The 19,895-nt window shown below is 28.3% G+C and overlaps 1 protein-coding gene across 2 annotated transcripts in view; it reads left to right on the top strand.

Moving 5' to 3' along the window:
* Nucleotides 1-224: 224 nt before the first annotated feature.
* Nucleotides 225-19,895, top strand: part of LOC136974591 (RNA-binding protein 12) — a 69,517-nt gene continuing 49,846 nt past the window's right edge. Inside the window, exons 1-2 of one of the 2 annotated variants that reach the window (XM_067269512.1) lie at nucleotides 225-363; nucleotides 18,015-18,114. The gene's annotated coding sequence lies outside the window, so the exon portion shown is untranslated. The remainder of the gene's footprint in view (nucleotides 364-18,014; nucleotides 18,115-19,895) is intronic. The other variant, XM_067269513.1, reaches the window with a different exon arrangement.

The raw sequence follows: 19,895 nt of genomic DNA, 5'->3' as shown, positions 1-19,895 counted from the left end.
AAACATTCTGGTATTTTCAGAAACTGATCAGACCTTTTGAAATTTTCTTAATCTGGTCCCGAATGTAGAGAAAAATATATTTTCAATATTTTTATTTTATATTATTTAATTAAATTGTTATTAATTAATTTTTTATTAAAATGAATTTGAAACGTAATTTTAGAAAAAAATATTTACTCATAAATACATCCGGCAACACTTATTGTTATTGGCGCAATCGCAGAATTATTTCTAGGTACTTGGGCAAGAAGATATTTCGGTACGAGAATTTCAGCTAATTTCGAGGGATTCCAAGAATATAAAAATATTAGAAGGGTTACCAATAGAAGTTTTAGAAAAAGTTATAACCGTGCTAATTTTATGGTAAGGTTTGGATCAAATATTTTAATTGTGAGAAAAGTAACGAAAGAAATATCGAAAACGTAACCGTTGTCCGCAGCCGCCATTTTGGCGTTTTTGTGATTTTCGGGAACAAAGCCTTTTATATTTTCCTTTCGCGCCTTACTTTCGTACAGATTGTTGCTTTAAACTATTCTAAGTCAGATTTCGTGTGTTTCAGTGGACATTTTAATAAGATTTCCTTAAATAAAAAAAATACCAATTATTATTATATATATATATATATATAATATAACGGTCGTTTTAGTAATAAATAAAGGACAGTAAGGCATGCCGAACAGTAATTATAATACAATGTTTGGCGTAACTACGGTTTAGTAAAAATTAAAGAGAAACGTTTACACTAAAATATTGATTTTGACACGTTAAATGAATTTAATGTAAATTCACAACACATTAATTAAAGTGACACTTTAAAAGCTGTTTTATTCCGAGAAAGACATTATATTGATATACAAAATGGCTAAAGGTTAGGTAAGAATTGAACTCTGTTTTCCCACCCACCCCAGAATTGTATGAGCAAAAATGTCAAAGGAACCGTACTCGTATATGCCATCTTATTGCGAGATATTTGCTTTTGAAGGCGTGTTTTTCCCGCGTGCGGTATACTTCCTATTCTCCTTGTTCCGTGTCTGTCGAGGCCGGCCTCGATGGATGTGGAGCGTGTGGAGCAGGAATGGGCAACCTTTTTTCGTGTAAGGGCCGCATTTTAACACTTGAACTGATGCGGGCCGCATACGAGAGAAAGAGGAAAAAAAATGTTGGTAAATCAGAATTATTTATTCATATTTAATTATAAATTAGCATAGGTATACTTAATTTAGCTTCTGGAACAGATGTAAACATAATATATTGGAAATATTTGGTTAAATATTTGTCACTGCTAGTTTTAAATTAGTTTTGATGTGTCTGTTAGCCAGTTTCTTGTTTTAATTTTTACTAAATTCATTGCAGGAAAAACTATTTGCATAGATAAGTTGTAAAAATAACGTTTGAATTTTTGCTGCATACTTCCTTAAGCTAGGAAATTGATATATTTATTCACATTTTATGCGTCGCAGGCTGCAAAATATATGAATGCGGGCCGCAGGTTGCCCATCCCTGGTGTAGAGAGACTACACGCTCCACACTTTGGTGCTTGCTGTTGTTTGCACCTCGGTGCCGGTGGGCCTGACCTTGCTCCTAAAATTATATGATGGACAGTACTCCGTGAATGGTCAAGTTGGCCACTCAAAGTCGGCATAGTTGTCCGGGCTAAATAGTTAAATGTGACGGTCTTTGAGGGGCCACGTTGTCCGGAATTAGACCGATTTTGGAGGCCGTATATTGCCGAGGGTTGCGCCTTTGGCTTCTTTGCTTCTATGGGTGCGGTCTTTGGCTCTAATAAGGTTTGGAGGTGTAATTGTACCTTTAGCAGTTTCCAATAGCTATTTTAGGTTGTGGTTATAACGTGGGTAAAAACGAGTCGTAATCTTAAGGCTGCACTTTGGGAGGTCGCGTCGTGTTCGATTCGTTATCGACAGAGCTTGTTGTTAAGGGGACTTTGTGGCCACTATAATTTGCATTTATGTAAATCTAAATTATATGTACTGTATAACTTTAATACATATATAAAATATTGCACTGCTGTCATTGCTTGCTAATTTATATATTTTGAACATTATATGTATATATTGAGACTTAATCAGAATGTGCTGGACTTTTTACTTGATTTATGATATATTTTTTTTAATATATATTTGAGTAATGTAATAATATAAATAATTATAATTCTCAATACAGGGAATTGATTGGTAATGACTCTGGTTTTGTCCTAATTTTTATACCAAAACTAAAATTTTAATTAAGGATCTTAACTTTTTTGTGAAATTGTATGGATAAAATAAAATTGGCTCCTTCGTTGGAAGTTTTGGTAATTTAGATAATTACAATTTTTATACACTTGAACAAACTGATTCACTCTTTAAATCAGAATGATTTATTGTAATCTAATTTATGAGTATTATTGCAATTTCTCTGCTGCTTTGGATAGTTTTGTTCATTAGAAATGCCTGGAACATCACATTTATATACTCTCTAAATCTAGAATCTTAAATTTGAGCATTGCTTATACTTTTATCTATTAGGGTTAAGTGGGGTAATTGTAAATGTTGGTATTGATTTCCCACTATTTACAATTTAAGAAAGTGCTTCTGGTTATTTTTTTCAGCAATTTGTACTATTTATACTAGCAATGATCACATATATATATCTGCAATTATTCCTATTAGGCTGTACTAGATTATGGGAAAAAAATTATTTTAAATCCACATTTACATTTACTCCTTTCAAATAGAATAAGTGAAAATACTGTGAGAGATAATTGAAATCTCCCAGTTTCTGTGCTTTGGACTGTTATGTTTTGTGGCAAGAGAAATTGTAAATGAAAATGAATTTTTGAGATGTGAAATTGAACAAAATTGGACAATTTTATTTTGTAAAACATAGGCTTTTCTTCTCAATCTGCATTGATATATGAGTAAAATCTCCGTTATCCTATATTGGATAATAAAAGGTCTTGTTTCTTATGAAGACATTTTCAGGTTCAGTGAACAAAGATAGTGATTATAATGTAAATCTATTCAGTTAATATGTAATACAAAGTATATTTTGGTCTCAGAATGCAGGTGTCATGCTATTGGTTGGTAAAGGTAATATAAGCCTAATACAAAGGTAATATGTACTGTAATTTTTAAGACAAAGACTGAACTTGATTTTGACATCATTGTGGTGCTTCTTATGGTCTGCTGAGCTTGCATGTGATTCATAAGCTTTTCTTCACTTTGAGAAAGACTAAGTAAAAGTGCTGTTGAAAGTTCCATTAAAGTGTGGGTCTTTGTGAGTGATTGGAAAATGCAAATGCAAATACACAGACTTTTCACTAGAGGGGAAACTTAAAATCAGAAGAAAGTGAGGAGGAAGAAAAGCTAAAAGTGAATATAGCAAGAGAGTTCATGTGCCACAGAATACTATTTCAATGATCTACAGCAAACAGAAGATCTAAGAAACAAGAGATAATGCATCCTGAATAAGAATAGACAACTTAAGTCTTCACTCTGATTTTAGAAACTATGTCCAAATTGATGATGAGTTGGCAATCAGCAAAATTTCCACAGAGGAATTATCCAGAAAAGACATAAATATTAAAGAATAAAATGAAATGGAGGCAATAGATGATATAGAAGCAGATTACAGCTTACCATCAAAAGCATATGCTGAGAATGCACTGGCAGTGCTGGAAAATGTGTTAATGTGTTCTGACTGTTTGCTAGAACTTTCTACTCATTTTGACAGGTTAAATGATTTTGTAAAGAATGTGTATACAAGACAAAAATAATGCAAATGTATATTGATAAAATTTTTAAGTGACTTTAAAACAGCTTGCATTAAAATACCACATCTTTATTACTGAAACTATGCATCCTAATTGTTTTTACTAATACTTTGGCAGTGTCACATCACCCTGAATAAATATCTGTGATTTATGTTACTTATTGCATGGAATGGCTTGAGGATGCAATTAAGCTTGTCACTATTTGCTGAGTAGCAGAAACATCATGTTTAGATTGAACTTTGTTAATATGAACCTCATTATTACATAGTCTGCAGTTTTTAGTCCCCTAAATTTTATAATAAAGTGGCTTACTGTTTATCAGAATATGCTCAAAAGAAATAATTTGATACAAGACGTTTATTTTTAGCCGATTAAGAAAGGTTTAGGGGTCTTGGGTATAAGTTTGTGGAACCAAAGGGGCAGTGGCTTGAAAAAGTTTGGGAATCACTGGTCTAGTTCAACTGGCAACATTAATTTTAATCCTTAGTTATGGTTTTGTTTTGATGTTATTACTCTGCAGTTTATTTCTTAAGTTTACAAGAAAAAATGGAGAAAAATGAAAGCCGTTTTCTTTGAAAGAGAGTAATAAAACATTAGATAATGTGCAAAAAGAAATTAAACAAAAAGATGTGCCTGGCAGCCTACTGAATGTATTGGATTTTATCAAAAAAAAACTTTCATTAAAGGCCAAAGGGATGAGGAAATACAGGTGGTGTGTGTGTGTTGTATCTTGAGCATGTTCAGAGCTAATGGAAATTTGTTATAGACAATTAAAACTTTTTAAAACTCATTTCTATCCACAAAATTAAACCTTTTAGCATTTTATAATATAAATCATAACAGATATAGCCACACAATTTTTTACTTTAAACTATAATGTTTTTTTAAACTTATGTCATAATTTAACAAAATTACTCCTTTTAAACTTATATTATTATTATTTAAATTTTATATCAGTATAATTGAAAATTATCTTCCTGATCCTGTTAATATGTTTGAGTACCAAGAAAGTTGAGCAAGAGCTGTTTTCTGCTTTTATATCTACTTTGTTAAAAAAAAAATATGGCTATACTTATAAATTTGATGCTATTTAATATAAATAAGGAATTAATATTTCCGGTTTCTAAAACAAAATTGGATTTTTACCAATTTTTGAAATTCAATTTTTATAAACAATCTACAGAAGCAATTTTTATTTTAAATGAGAACTTTTTATCATTATAAATAAAAAAGTTTTAAAATATATTGTTGACTAACTGCTTCCCCCACTGGTCTGTGAATAAGAAAATGAAACAAGACAGATCTGGAAATCCTTCTCTAAACAATACACCTAAGTTTTTTCATAGATCATGGATATATTGATGCTTATGCTTTTACATAAGTATTCAGTTAAACTATCACAATAATCATATATATATATATATATATTAGTAAATTTTACTTTTTAGAAAAATTAATATGTTCAGATAACTAATTGTAATAGACCTTATTATAATTGTCAATTGTGGGATATCCTGTCAGTTAGTCAACAACATAACATTATTTAAATTACTTGACGTGATCAGTTCAACAACTTGTTGTCATTCAAATTTTTAATAAGATTTAAAATGATTATTTAATTTATTACTTTAATCTTTGAAAAGTATCTTTTTAATTTGTGCAACAATTAAATAATTGTCTGTATTCAATGTAATAACTAACTAGCAAAGATATTAACTATTCAAATAAGTCAAAGTTAGCATTTCAACTATTTGGAAAATGGTGGTGCTATAACTGCCACTTGTTCCATGTAATAGTTGGCTATCTACATCAGACTAATTTGCATTATAGTATGATAATAAAAATAGTATACAATTTACGTTTTTTTCACTTTCAATAACTTAAGTAAAATAGTCTATAATATAGCTTTTTTTAATTCAGACTTCATCATTAATACTATCTACCTAATGATGTCTATTACTGATGTCTCAAGTTACTTGATATTTCCAATATTTTTATGTATTTTGAAAGGAACTTTAAGCTGCATCCAATCTGTCAACAGAAAATATTGTTCTACTATGTATGTCACCTTTTACCAGTTTTAATATGGACAATCAATACTTTAATACAATCAGACATCATTATAAATATTACTTCAGATTAGATGATTATTGCTAGATTAACAAGTAACTTTTTCCTGAATATTTTAAAAATTTTCTTACACTACATTTTTTCAATTCTAAGATTCATGTTTTTACTTGCCTAGATTAGTCTGTGGTATCTTACATTCAGTCCAAAGCAACACATATAGATCATATGATGTATCAGTTTGTGTTTCTAGCTATAGTGCTGTGTTCACATCAATTCAAATGAGCTATGCTGATAGTAAACATCTTTTAACATGTAAGAAGCCTGCAGCAAAATGTTCAGATGCAACATGGAAATAGTGCTACAAAACATCACCTACTTTGTGATATCTGTATTTAAAACATACCAACCTGATTCAAATACTAATGCCAAGCGAACTGCCCTATTCTTTATTATGTTGTAACTAGGCTAATTTAACAATTAAATGTAATAAAGTAACTTGGCTATAGGTAGGTACTCACACTTCTGTCTAATAATTAGAAATAAATTTGGTTTTTAAATTTAGAATATTCTGAAAGGAAAGAACAGTCCAGAGTGGGACTTCAACCTGCAACTCCTACTTGTCTTGCAGGTGCAATTCCAGTTACACTACCCAAACCTCCATTTGATCTCTGCTTCTAGGGCTGTTAATTATTTTAAACAGAAATAACCATATTAGTTACATGTGGTTATAGTAGTCATTGCTAGTTTCACTACCCATAGTATCCAGAGGAGGCCTAACTGGCAATGCATCCATGCAGCAAGCAGGAGTTGTTTGAGTCCTAAACTGGGCCAATCTTTTATTCCAGAATATTATAAATTTAAATTTATTTCTGATAAATAAACTGGCATTAGTGTTCATGATGTTTTTAAACTTGTTGTCACTTAATAAAATTGAATATGTCAAAATTTGAGTTCAGGCTCTTGGTATATTAGAATAATAAGTAAAACAATTATTTTAAAGTTTTCTAACAGTTAGTTTTCTGTTCATGAAATACTGCCAATTTGTTATACTAGCAAAAAATTTTATCAGTTGAAATACAAGAATTTATAGGTGCATTGCTTATTATATTGAATAAAATAAGAACATAAAAATATAAACATTTAAAAACATAACATAATGAAAAATAAAACAAGCTTAGTAGATATAGTCAAGATCAGGAGAAACACTAACACTAGAGATTATTGGAGTCAAAGCTGTTTATTTGGTTAAACATTTTTGGGATTTTCCTCCCATCATCTGATTCAAAGAAATTCAAATGAGAACACATGAGTTTCTGTTGGGTGCTCCTCAAAACACTGAACTTCTGCACCGAACTTATTTTATCACTATAACGAAAAATAATTAAAAATTAATTAGCAAGCATCTGGTTTATGATACCTCCGAGGAAAGGTTACTTGGTCTCATCTTGTATTTTTAAACACCAATAAAACAACTCTTTAAGTTTGCAACTGATCTTTAAGTTTTATTTAGAATTGTGGCATGTGCAATACTTCCATAATAAAACTTTAACAAAATGATTTTGTGTATTGATATATATATGTAACCTATAAATTGCCACAGTGTTCTCTCCAGGCCCTTTTTGACTAACAAGGGGAACCCCGCAGTTTGTAATCACTGATTTTGATGAAATTTTGTGTATGTGCTGTATTTGTATTTATTTGTGCTTAAACTCTACCAAAGCTACAGGACCTGCAAGCATTCAAGCATTCTTGAAAAAATTTATGACAAAAGTTTTTCTACAACCATTAATACAGGTACAAAAAAGCTAACTCACAAAGTTACAGCATAGTGTGATTGATTAGGGTATCATGTGGGGGTTTTGTTTTCAAGTTGGATTTCCTTATGTGAGATTTTCTTTTCTTTTTACATTTATAATTTAATCTTATTGTTTTTAAGTTTATGTACCATGTTTATCCACTTTTAATTATTGAGTATAAAATTTATTTATAAAATATCAGGAAATTTTAAAAAATCTTTTTCTACAGTTTAAAGTTTTTGTCAAAAAAAAGTGTGTGTGTAAATGTGCACACTAAAAATTTTACATTATAACAATAATATGACAGCATTTTAGGTAGTATTTTGTTATAAAAACAGTTAAAACATAATGGTTCATTGCACCATGCATACATAATCATAGCTATTTCATTTTCAGTCTTTACATTTTGTTTTAACAACATGGTGGAAAATAAAGTTCACTAATATTTTTGAAAATATTTTTTCTGTGGTATTTGAGATGAAAACCATGAATATTTTAACATTCACAAAAAACTGGTTGCCTCCACATGTGAATTAGAGATTGTATTTTAATAGCATCTTTGTAATTGGCTATTCCTCTGTTGGTTTTAAGGTTATAGCTACAATTTTTGTAATATTTTGATAAAATTTTTAACCTGTCTATTAAAATACACATCACAAGACTGAGAAAGATGAGTATATTTCAACACGATAATTTTTAATTGGCAAGATGTAATATCTTTATCATTTACAAAAATTTTATTGTATATTTGAGCATTTGTTTGACCACTCCATGAATCTATTAACAAAAACTTTTCATTTTCTACATATGACTGTAATAAAATTCAATTAAGAAGTCTATAAAAACCTACATTGTATTAACTAATACAAAATGTGATTATACTATTATATGTACTTTCTAAAAATGGAGTGATCAAAGTAAAATATATATGTTTAATGACCTTGTAATCTGTACATAAATTTAAAAAGATTAAATTATAAAGATAAAGAAATCTGGCATGCAGGATTGAACCTGAAAACAAAACCTCTAGATGTGAAGCTGTAATTAGTTACATTATAGTGTGACTTCGTGAATCAGCCTTTGGTAATGGTGGTAAGAAAGCTTTTGTCATAGTTGTCTCGAGAGTATCTGAATAGTGGTTCTGCAGCTTTAGTATAGATTAAGTACAAATAAAGATAGCACATCTACAAAATTTAATGAAGTCAAGAACCCGAGGAAGAACTTTAATTCGTAATGATGGTGGACTTCACGCCGATCTCTGAATAAGCAAGAAACGAGAAAATTAACATCCAGACAAACTTTAATTGGTTTGAAAACATTTGTGATATACTTTGCCCTTCTTGCAATTCACCCCGGTGTTGTTTGGATGTTGATGTTTATCAGTTTTATGAAGATCAGTGAGGAAAAACTACTGGGTTCCTCTTGTAAGCGTTTTGCCCAGGTGATTTTTATTGTTGCTTAACCTAGTAAATTGACATATCAAAATGATGATTCTTATAAAATTGTAAAGCTCTGTCTCCATCTGTGAAAGAATAATGCTTTGTAGCATAAAAGGGATCCAGAAATTTAAAAATATAACTTTTACTGTTGTAAGCAGATATGAGTAAAAAATATCTAATAGAAAACAGCAGTTATGGGTCAATAATACAGACAACAAAATGAAAGTGATTGCTTACAAGGAATTGTGAACATGCTGCTATATTAGAAAGCTTTTCAATATCCATCAATAGTTTCAAGATATAGTTTCAATAACTTTCAAGATGATGTGCAAAAGTTCTCCCAAGTCTATAGAAAACTATGTATAAAAAAGTCTCAATATTAATCAAACTGATTTATAGAACAGCACTACAGGTTATATACTGACATTTAGTATAATAAGTAGAAATTTATTTTACATATTTATCAATAGAATTTTTGTTATGTTACTGTTTTAAAAATAAAAATAGGGACAAGAAACATTTTAAAAAATCTGTATTTTTAAAATCAGTTATGCATTAGTGTTTTTATCTCCTAAAATATTTTTTAAATGAGAGATTTCTCTATATTACATGATTGGTTTATACTTGATGCACTAATTTCACTTGAATTTCTGCAGTTTTACTTAGGCAGTCAGGAATTCATTTTCATATTTTGCTGTAATTGTCACTGCAGCGCTGTCAGGAACTGCAGACTTCTTGATTTCATAAGTGATATCAACAGCTTTTACCAGCAGTAGTCTGTTGGTTTGACTCCAGTTCAGCAATATAATTTGGAATATCTCAAAAATTACTTTGGGTTTATGCAAGCCTGTTTTTTAACTGAGCTGAAACATATTGCTACTTTTGAATCATATGAAAATGAAGTAAAAATCAGCTGATAATTTAATAAAAGTATTTTCTCACCAAGTTTATCTATTGCTTCAATGTGGTTTGTGCAGTGCAATACAACTTCTAAATCATGTACACCAGTGGGTCAAAACTGGCTGTGGCAGCAGAGGAACATTTGGAAGAGTTTCTCTAAACACTGTTATTTCTTAGGAATATTTCAGAAACTTTCCATTGATGTTATCAATGCATTGATTGCAGGAAAAGAAATATTTATTTTTATCTATTTGGTGGAGAACATGAGCAACACAGGTGATAGGGAACATTTTTGGAATAAAGGCCTTTAAGAGGTTCCTCAGTTTTCAGTGTGTAGGATGCATCAACCATGACAAAAAGAAGAAATTTGTCCTTCACATCTTTTTCATGCCATAATAATAACTGGATGAAAAAAGTATTCACTATAGATAATAGCAAAGAAAATGCATACGAAAAATTAGTTAGCATAAATTAGTTAAAATAGAGTTAACATAATTTCCATAAGATATAATTAAAAATACTGTATATAAAATTAAATATATTCATACCTTTGACGTGTCCAGCATAACGTTTAACAGTCTTTCTATAAAACGGATATGACATAATTTTACGACTCTGCAGAAGCCACTTTATCCCTGTCTAATATTATTTTTACCTTTGGGTAATTTATATACGTGTGCTAGGATTATTTTGGATGTTTAAATTTTACGTTAGTTGTGACGTTATTAAGAACGGATTTACGTTACCAGTTAGATGCACAACCAGTTTTTGAAATATTCGTCCTTTTTTAAATTCGAATTTTTGTTCGTTTCTTTGTAAACATTAACTGAAGAAGATCTCTTAAAGGGATCGAAAACGTTTTTATAGAATTAAACGTTATACTGGACACGTCAAAGGTGTGAATATATTTAATTTTGTTACTTAGGTTCAGTAAGCATTTCTTACTGTATATAAAGCATTACAAATAGCTCAATCTGGTCTTCATTCATAGAGAGCCAAAGTCAGAATAAACTTAAATCTAATCTTATACTCTCCAATGCTTAGAATATCAGTGATGATAGTTACTATCAAAAAGTTTAATTTGCAAATAAATTGAGGAAAAGACTTGGATGACAGCTATAAGTATTATTTTCATAGAGTATATTCACTTAGATCATTATGATTTGTTTGTTTATGTAAAATTTTTTAAGGCTTTTTTTTAATTTTTTCAAAAAAATATTCGTAGCTAGCAATACACTTTATGCACCTTGAGAACTTTCTGCTATCTGTTTACATTTGCACAAAAATGGAGGAGGTTTCTCTGCATACTGTTTATGCTTTGTAGTTATTTTATACTGATCTAAATTAAATTTTTTTAAAAAAAAAGAAATAAAGTTACATTGGTTCACACAACAAAAATAATAGATATAATATAATTACCGGTACCTCTAGAAATTTGATAGAATATTTTTCCATCAGTAGTAAACTTATAACAATTGTCAATCTACTGTAAAACAAGAGATGATTTTAAGCATTGTTTCTTAAATGCCTTACACAAAACGTGTGTTAAAATCTTTGTTCTACATTTTTGAAGGGACCATATGAAAAAAAAATAACTGGAAACTCCCATTCTTTATGGACACGCCACACTGGATGGTAAAACTGCATTTAAGAGTATGTAGAAACAACTGAATAGAAAATTGTGAACAAAATATTGCTAAGTACTGTACATTTACAATGTGAAAAGTGCAAAACTTCCTTAAGAAGTAGATAAAAAATGGAAAGTGCCTATTTATTGTGTTTAAAATCATTGTTAGTCAACTTTTTTTTTTTTATTAAGAATTCTTCAAAGTTAAACTGGACAAATGTAATAATTTGTGAAATAAGAGAAAAGGGGGTAGTCCATATAGGATGATATCTGAAAATGTGTTACTGTAAAAGTAAAGCTATGCTGATCAGATTAGAGTTCTTTGTCTATTGTTCTCTTATAGTATGCAGGCACTTTGATCTAAATGAATAAGTTAACACATGCCTATCACAGTTCGGACAGAATTTTCCTTCAAATTACAAAGTAATCGAATTCTTTAACATGTACAGTACATCTCTATATCTGGCTGGGACAAAAGTACGGTTATGAATTAACGAGAATTTCTTGTATTTGTACAATTCTTATTACTTCTACATTTAAAATCACTAACTGCTTCTATTGTAACACCACCTATAGCAAATAAACCATTACTATATTGATACCAAAGTAAATTATTTATGTTCAATATAAATAATTTACTTTATTAATAAACATTATTAGTAGGCTTAACAATGTTTATTATTAATGTAAATTAATAGAAAATAAGCAAATTGTAGACACTTATTCATGGAATAGGCATTTTAAGGCACTTTTGATATATCACAACATCCTCTGATTTACATTTTGATGTAAAAGATATCAAAATTGAACCAAAGGAATAATTGTCATTAAGGCAATAACCTAGCTTTACTTATGACCACCTGTACTCAGATTTGGCCTAAGTATGTAACACAGTAATGGACAATAAATACACACAATAAGAAAATAACTGCTTTATTCGTGTTTTTGCTACCATTAGGATTTATATTGCTTTAAGAATATGAACTATTTTATCTACAGAGCTGCTTGGTTTAAATAATCATTCTAACTTTAATTTTATAAGGTTAAAGGTGATTAATAAGAAAATTTAAAATTAATTTTTTATTTATTAATTCCAAACCAAAATTACAATATTCCCCCAATATGATTTTCAATTCCTTTGAACACAGTTGACTATCTGTGCTTTCACAAATCTTTGTTAATTAAAATATTAAATGTTGATTTGAAGTTCAGTATGCTTAAACACCATTACTATATTGTATTACGGTATGTAACTTGCACACAGTAACTGTACAATATATAAGCTTATGCACTATGTTTGGAATTGTATCTAATTATTGCCATTAGTTTTGTTTGACTTGGAATTCATCATAAGTCAGGGAATACTAGCAATTTGCTATAGCCCATCTTGGAATTCTAACGTCATTTAAATGGCATCAGTAGTAGACATGATTTTTTGGCATTCTACATTTTAAAAAGGAATCAATATACAAATAGAACTTTGTATTTATTAAACCAAACTTAAGCCAGAAAACAATTTTTTTTTTTTGTGAATTTCCAAAAACACCAAATAAATCGAAACACATCAACTTCTTACATCTTGAATCTAAACTGATGGTAGGAGATGATTACTGTGAATGGTTCCTAGCAGCCTACAAACCTATACAAATAATCCATGTACATTATTATTTTAATAGGTTTCACATCCCTCAAACATTAATTTTTAGCTTTTATCAGCTTTTAATAAGCTCACTTCCAGGTTGTCAGTAATGCTTGGGTATCCTGGCTGTTGACAGCTTTTCAAATTCTCCCTATATTTCCAAAATCTATATATCTGCATAAACAAACATCTCATTTCTTTGAACATTTTTGCTTCTCTCCATACAATCTCTTGTGTTTTTAATTAAACTGGTTATATATTATCTTTTAATAAAAGACAATGGCCATGCACAAAGTGTTTAATTGGCGGAAGAGGGGAAAGGAAGGGGTGAGGCGATAGAAGAGAGGAAGGATCCCTCTGAAGGCGTATGTAAAGTTACTACTCAATCTATGGTTAATGTTGGCATGCAGTTTTAATTGAACTGATTACTATAGACAAATATTATTATATATAAAGTTTTCATAAAACTAGATTTACACGACTATTTTATCACCAAATTGAATGAAGTATGAATATGCAGTCTTAAAGCATTTAACATTATCCACATCAGTTATGCCATAATATTTTAAAATTTTGTCATATACCTTTAACTGGTGACTGACCTTAATTGTAATTTTGTTTCTAATAACAGTACAGAATTTCTTTATAATCAAAATGGTGTTTTATAAAATAACTTAGTGACACAAATACCTGCATGGCATCTAAGTCTTGCTGGATAAAACAAAGTTATATATTCTATAAGATAATTTATTGATATTAAACTATTGGAAGATATACAAGTGGCAAATTATTTCTCTGCATAAATGATATTAAACTTAAAATGATAGATTAAATTAAAAGTTAACCATACCAGTCAATTTTTTTTCCCAGCCTTAATTATATATTTACCTTACTCGAGTATAATAATAATTGGTAATTTGTAGATTATTATAATGTTTTAATGCTTTTATCCTAATAGAAAAGTAAAACTTCTTTATTCATAATACTAAGTTTAACTAATGAGGCTACATAAATATAAATTAAATAACATTCAATATCAAACCAGCAAGGAATAAATTTTATTCAATGATATGTTATTTGAGAAGTCTTCCCCTCTAGTGACATACAAACTCTAAAACCGTAAGACTTCAAAAGTCTCTGGTCTAAAAGTTAAGTGTCTTCTTTATTAATGATGTGTGGCATTGAATGCGAATGAAGGAGAGAGTTCCTTTATTTCACTAGAAAATTTTATCTGTTAAAAATTGAAATAATAATTACTTATAAGGTTAATTTTCTTGCTAATTGTTCATTCTCAAAAATTTTAATGAAAACATAATATTATTTCTATTATTTTGTATTTATTAAACTAAACTTGAGCCAGAAAACAATTTTTTTCATTTGTAGCATACATTACTAAAACAATACAGAAAACAATTACAGCATACAATTACTAAACATTAAATTACTAAATGTTAGGTTTGCTCCATATGTTCAGTATTTGCTAAAGTGTTTGTCAAGTGGTGAGCACACCTAAACAAGCATTGGTTCATTGTGAGAACAACGAATGTTTATCCCAGATCTAGAAAATGGGCAATTCTCAAACAATAATTTGTGCTGCTGTTTTTATAGTTATGAGTAGTACAATCTGTTAATGAAAAATAAGGAAACTAGTTTGGCTTATACATTTTGTCTGTCCCTACTCCACTTTTAACATTCCACTTTACTTTGTTAATAACACATTCTAAACGATGCTATTAATGAATCTTTCTGTTTCTTCAATTTGGTGACAATATTTTTCACCTTGATTACCATTTTGAAAATGATCAAACAAAATACTTTATTTGTAGTATAGGAATAAATTTTATATCAAATTAGTAGGAGTAATTATCATCATTAAAGTTGTCAGATATACAACGCACTGATCACGTTATTTTTGTTACAAGCATACTTCATGCTTTGTTACTACTCAATCCTATTATCAGAATACATTCTATATTATGTGTAAAATGTGCTTCAGCAGAAAATCCAATCTGTTTCAAATTATAAGTGGACATTGGAAATTAATTCTGTAGGCCTACATTTTAAGCATAAATGAACTGAGTTTATTAAATGTGAAACTTATTTTTTAAGTGTTAGACATTTTATTCTTAGAAGTTTTATTATGATTAAAATAATACTGTAGTCATTTTTATTAAAAAATATTTTTGAAATAATTCAATTGTCAGATATTTACAAGAAAATTTTGCATTATTGATTTAATCTACATTTCCCTATACAGTAGAGCATTGTTTATCCGAAAGCCGATCAACCTGAAAGCTTTCCGGTCGAAATGTGTGGTGAATCGAACATTTTTGATACTAGATTAACTTCTAAAGTATCATTTTTTTTTTGTTTTTATATTTTTCAATATATTTATTTTGTTTGTACAAAATAAAGAAATAATTTTTAACGATTCAATAGCCACGATTATTATTATAAAAATTTTTGTTAGGTTTAAAATCGACGAAAATTCAACACAAAGCAATGTGCAACTAAGAAAAATTTCAAACATGGGATAGGTTAACATATTTTTTCGTATGTAATCGATTATTCGAACAACCCCAGTCCCCAATTGATTCGGATAAACCACACACTACTGTATTATATGAGCTGCTCACTTGCCAAATTGATTAAATCCACAAAACAAGAGGTATAAATATTGATGATATAAATTATTTTTAAAAATTCCTTTTAAACTTTGAATGAACATTATAGAATGTATGTTTATATATCATTACACTAAAGTTATGTTTTAATATAACAATATATAAAATTAGTTACAAGAAAAATTAAAAATAATAATGATTATATTAAGCATCTACAAATGGAGTTAAGAGATTTGGCTTGTGAATGGCTCATATATTGAGTATTTCATGTGTCTTCTTGATTACCTTATTTTTCAAATTTTTGTACAGTGTGCACTTGATAATTCAAACTAATTATTGTATGGGAGTGGTTTGGATAATTGGGGGTTATACAAAATTTAAAGAAATAGAAGTCAAAAAACGTTACAGATACAGTATAACATTGTTTTTGATATATGTTTATGCTAAAATGTGTAGTATGTACAAATTTTATAAACTGCTTTTAAAAAAAATATCTAATTTTGTTTTTGGATAGAATATTTAGCAGAAAAAAGAAGACAAAATTGGTTCATATTAGCCAGAATGCATTGTGTATTTATGCTGATTTATTTACAAAATTATTTGGTTTTTTTTATTTGTAATTAAAAGATAATGGAAATAAATAATACATTTTTCAAATTAAAAAACACTAATAGCAATTTGTTCAAATTTTATTTAATTGTGACGGTAATCTAAAACATATATATTATAATAATAAATTAATTATCCTCAGTTCAGAAAAATACTGGGGTCAATGCTGATATATCGTGTTACAAAAAATTAGATCCAATACTACGAAACGTCTTCAACACTTTCATATAGCATGCTTAATTTTAAAAAAGATTTAAATTAGTACAAAAGAAATTTGAAATAAAAACATTGATCAATTCAAATTACTTTTTGATTTGAATTCAGATTGAATTTTTAATTTATTAATAATAAAAAATTGTTTTGGGTTTGACTTTGGTGTTAATTTACATACTTGAAAATGTTACACAAAGTACAATATCAAATACAAAGCTGTTCTTATTTATTGCTCACATACATAAAGAATGTAAAGATATGTTTTCCCAAAAGAAGTGATGTCTTAACGTTTACTTCTGAGGTTCTAATATGTTTGCTGTCGTCAAAAGCGATGGAGAAAAGGTAGTCGTCGTGCTCCGACTTCCCTTATTCTTAAGAAAAGCATCAAAATACCTGTTTGAATTTTTTGGATCCCAGAGAATACAGCAGAAGTGAATGACTGAAGAAAATGATGTCTGTCACTTGTACTGATTTAATATTATTTAATATCTACATTAATTCAAATAGATAGTGTTTATCTCAAAGTTTTATGTCAATTTATAGTTAAAATGAAAACAATTCCTTGGTTCATCAGTTCAACTAATTATTCATAATTAATATTTCTAAGATTGGATTTGTTTCAAATTAAGTGATATGGATAATACAGTAATTTTATTTAATTGAATATTTGAATTATTGGTATAAACAATCATTACTTTAAAAAAATGATGTCATGAAGGAGATCAAGTCCATGGAATCGTAGACAAAGTTTATAGTTGTCAATTGCTAAATCTATCAGAAAATACTTTTATGTTTGTTTCAAAAACAATTTCTCAAATTGTTGACATATTTAAAAAAAGCATAATTTATTTAGATTACTGAAAAATTGCTTATTTTACAAATTACAATCAGATCTTTAACATGACATTTGTGTTTAATTATATTACATCAGTTTTGCATTCAAGTATATGGTAACTATTAGAAGCTTTTTGATGAACAGTACTTATTTTATGATTAAGAAAAGTATTATTTGATCAGAAAAATTTTATTAAAAATATTTTGAGATTAGATCTTGTATAATTAACCTTATTCTATTATAATTTCCAGAATTAAAAGTAAAAAGTAATTATTTCAAAATTCTGAATAGTAAGTTATTTTTAACATATTTTGTTTCACTCTTGACAAAGTATGAAAAATTGTTTACAAATTTCAATAGTTTTTTTATATTAGAAAATGCCATATTAATAACTGATATTAGCTGAATGTGTTTAATAATTAAATTTAATAATAATAGAATAATTTAGATTTTATATTCAAATATTACAAAATTATTATTTCTTTCAAAGTGATTAGGCAAAGAAGCTAGAAGATCATTATTTATTAAGTAATACGAGAAGGTTCCTCATTATTTAATTCACCTTTTTAAGTTCCGTCATATTGACAAAGGTAATCGTGTAGCAATTTTATTTTTTCAATTAAATGTGCTTTGCTTAATAAAATGTTGTATTAGATAGATGAATAATTTAAATTTTAATACAGTTGCAGTGCTAAATTTCTATTTAAATCAATCATTAGAATTAAATAAATTCAAACTTTTCAGCAAAATGGCTTTAATTTATTCTTTATTCTCTATTAAAAGTAAAGTCCCATAGGGCTGGAGGTAATTGCTCTCAAAATTAACAATGATAGTCAATTGAAAAGATTAATGGCCCTGAATATATTTAAAAAATATAATATTTTAGGTTTATGTAGATAAAATATTTAGAACAGAACAAACACTACATATTTGAGTTTACTTTTGTTCTAATGTTTACAATAATAATGTAAATGCAAACAGTTAAAAATTTGAAATAGTTTTAATGGAATCAATCACCAGTTCAATTATAATATATAATGCCACATATATGTTTTAATTAATTTTAACCAGATACTGGAAATTTGGAAAAGTATTATTATTTAAACACAATTATAACACAATACAAGATAATTGAGTGTATGTATAAAAGAAAAATGTAATCAGATGAGAATTATCTGTTAATTTTCAATTGGCAAAGACGTTTTCAAAAGTGAAAGCATTTTCTGTATTAGTTGTTGTTTTCTGTTATGCTGTTTATTTAGTTGATTAACAAATGGCTAATTAATGTTTGTTAACAGATGTTAAACAGAAGCAGATATTTGTGTAATTTCTGGATATAATGTCAAGTAACTAAACTTTCCAAACCTTTAACATGCAGTCTATTTTATTAAAATATCAAGCATTTGATATTTTGAAGTTAAAAATGTTCCAAAAATTGGTTTTGTTTGTCATAAATCGAAAAATTGTTTGATCTCGACGAAGGCCAATTAATTTGACCGAAAATGTTTGATATTTTAATAAAATAGACTGCATATTAAAGGTTTGGAAAATTTAGTTAGTTCTTGTAAGTGTCGTTTGAGAAGAGTAGTGTCAAGTGTGTGTTTAAAGTTTTGTTGAAAGTACTGCTTTCAGTGTTAAGCTTCATCATTACTAAAAATTAAAAGTGAACCTTAATAAACTTTTTTTTGTTATAAATATTAATTTTATTACATTTTTTTATGATCCTAACAGACTATTTAAAAATAATGTTTTTAATTGACATTCATTTTTATTTGCTAAGAGATTTTATCACAATGAATTCTTTTTAATCACAAAAAATCAAACTACATAACACTGTTTTCTTTGTAAACAAAAATACAGTGTATATACAAAATAAGTTTACAACTTTCATATTCTATTGCAAAAATAAAACTTGAAATAACAACTCACTTATAATGTTAAAGAACATAAAACATGCAATAAACTTAAAACTGCACATAATGATTAATTTGTATTTGAGTTTGTATTTATAGTTCAAATAACGTTCTAAAAACTTATAACTTCACATTTGTTCCAAAGGACGTTCCATCAAGTAACCACTCTGTTGCACCTGGAGAACTCAGACGGAGTTAGAAAATGTTTGTGCAGAGATCATTTTTGTTTATACACACCAGATATTAGTTGTGTGTTTGTTATTATGTATATCCCAGTGTGGGGTGATCTAACAATATATGTGAAAGTTTTTTAATAATTATCAATAAATCTCTACATGTGCTCCCTTGGTTGCTCGCAGGATAACAAGACAATAGTCCAATTTAATCAAAGTACATTGAAAAATGTTTGGTGTAGCCAAGAGGACGGTTTTACTGATGTGTTTTCTGAGTTCAATAAG

This window comes from Centruroides vittatus, unplaced genomic scaffold (assembly GCF_030686945.1).
Source record: "Centruroides vittatus isolate TY-2023 unplaced genomic scaffold, ASM3068694v2 contig_351, whole genome shotgun sequence".
Classification (NCBI taxonomy): domain Eukaryota; kingdom Metazoa; phylum Arthropoda; class Arachnida; order Scorpiones; family Buthidae; genus Centruroides; species Centruroides vittatus.
The sequence above is the reverse complement of the archived record's forward strand: the minus strand, read 5'-3'. Positions and strand labels throughout refer to the sequence as shown.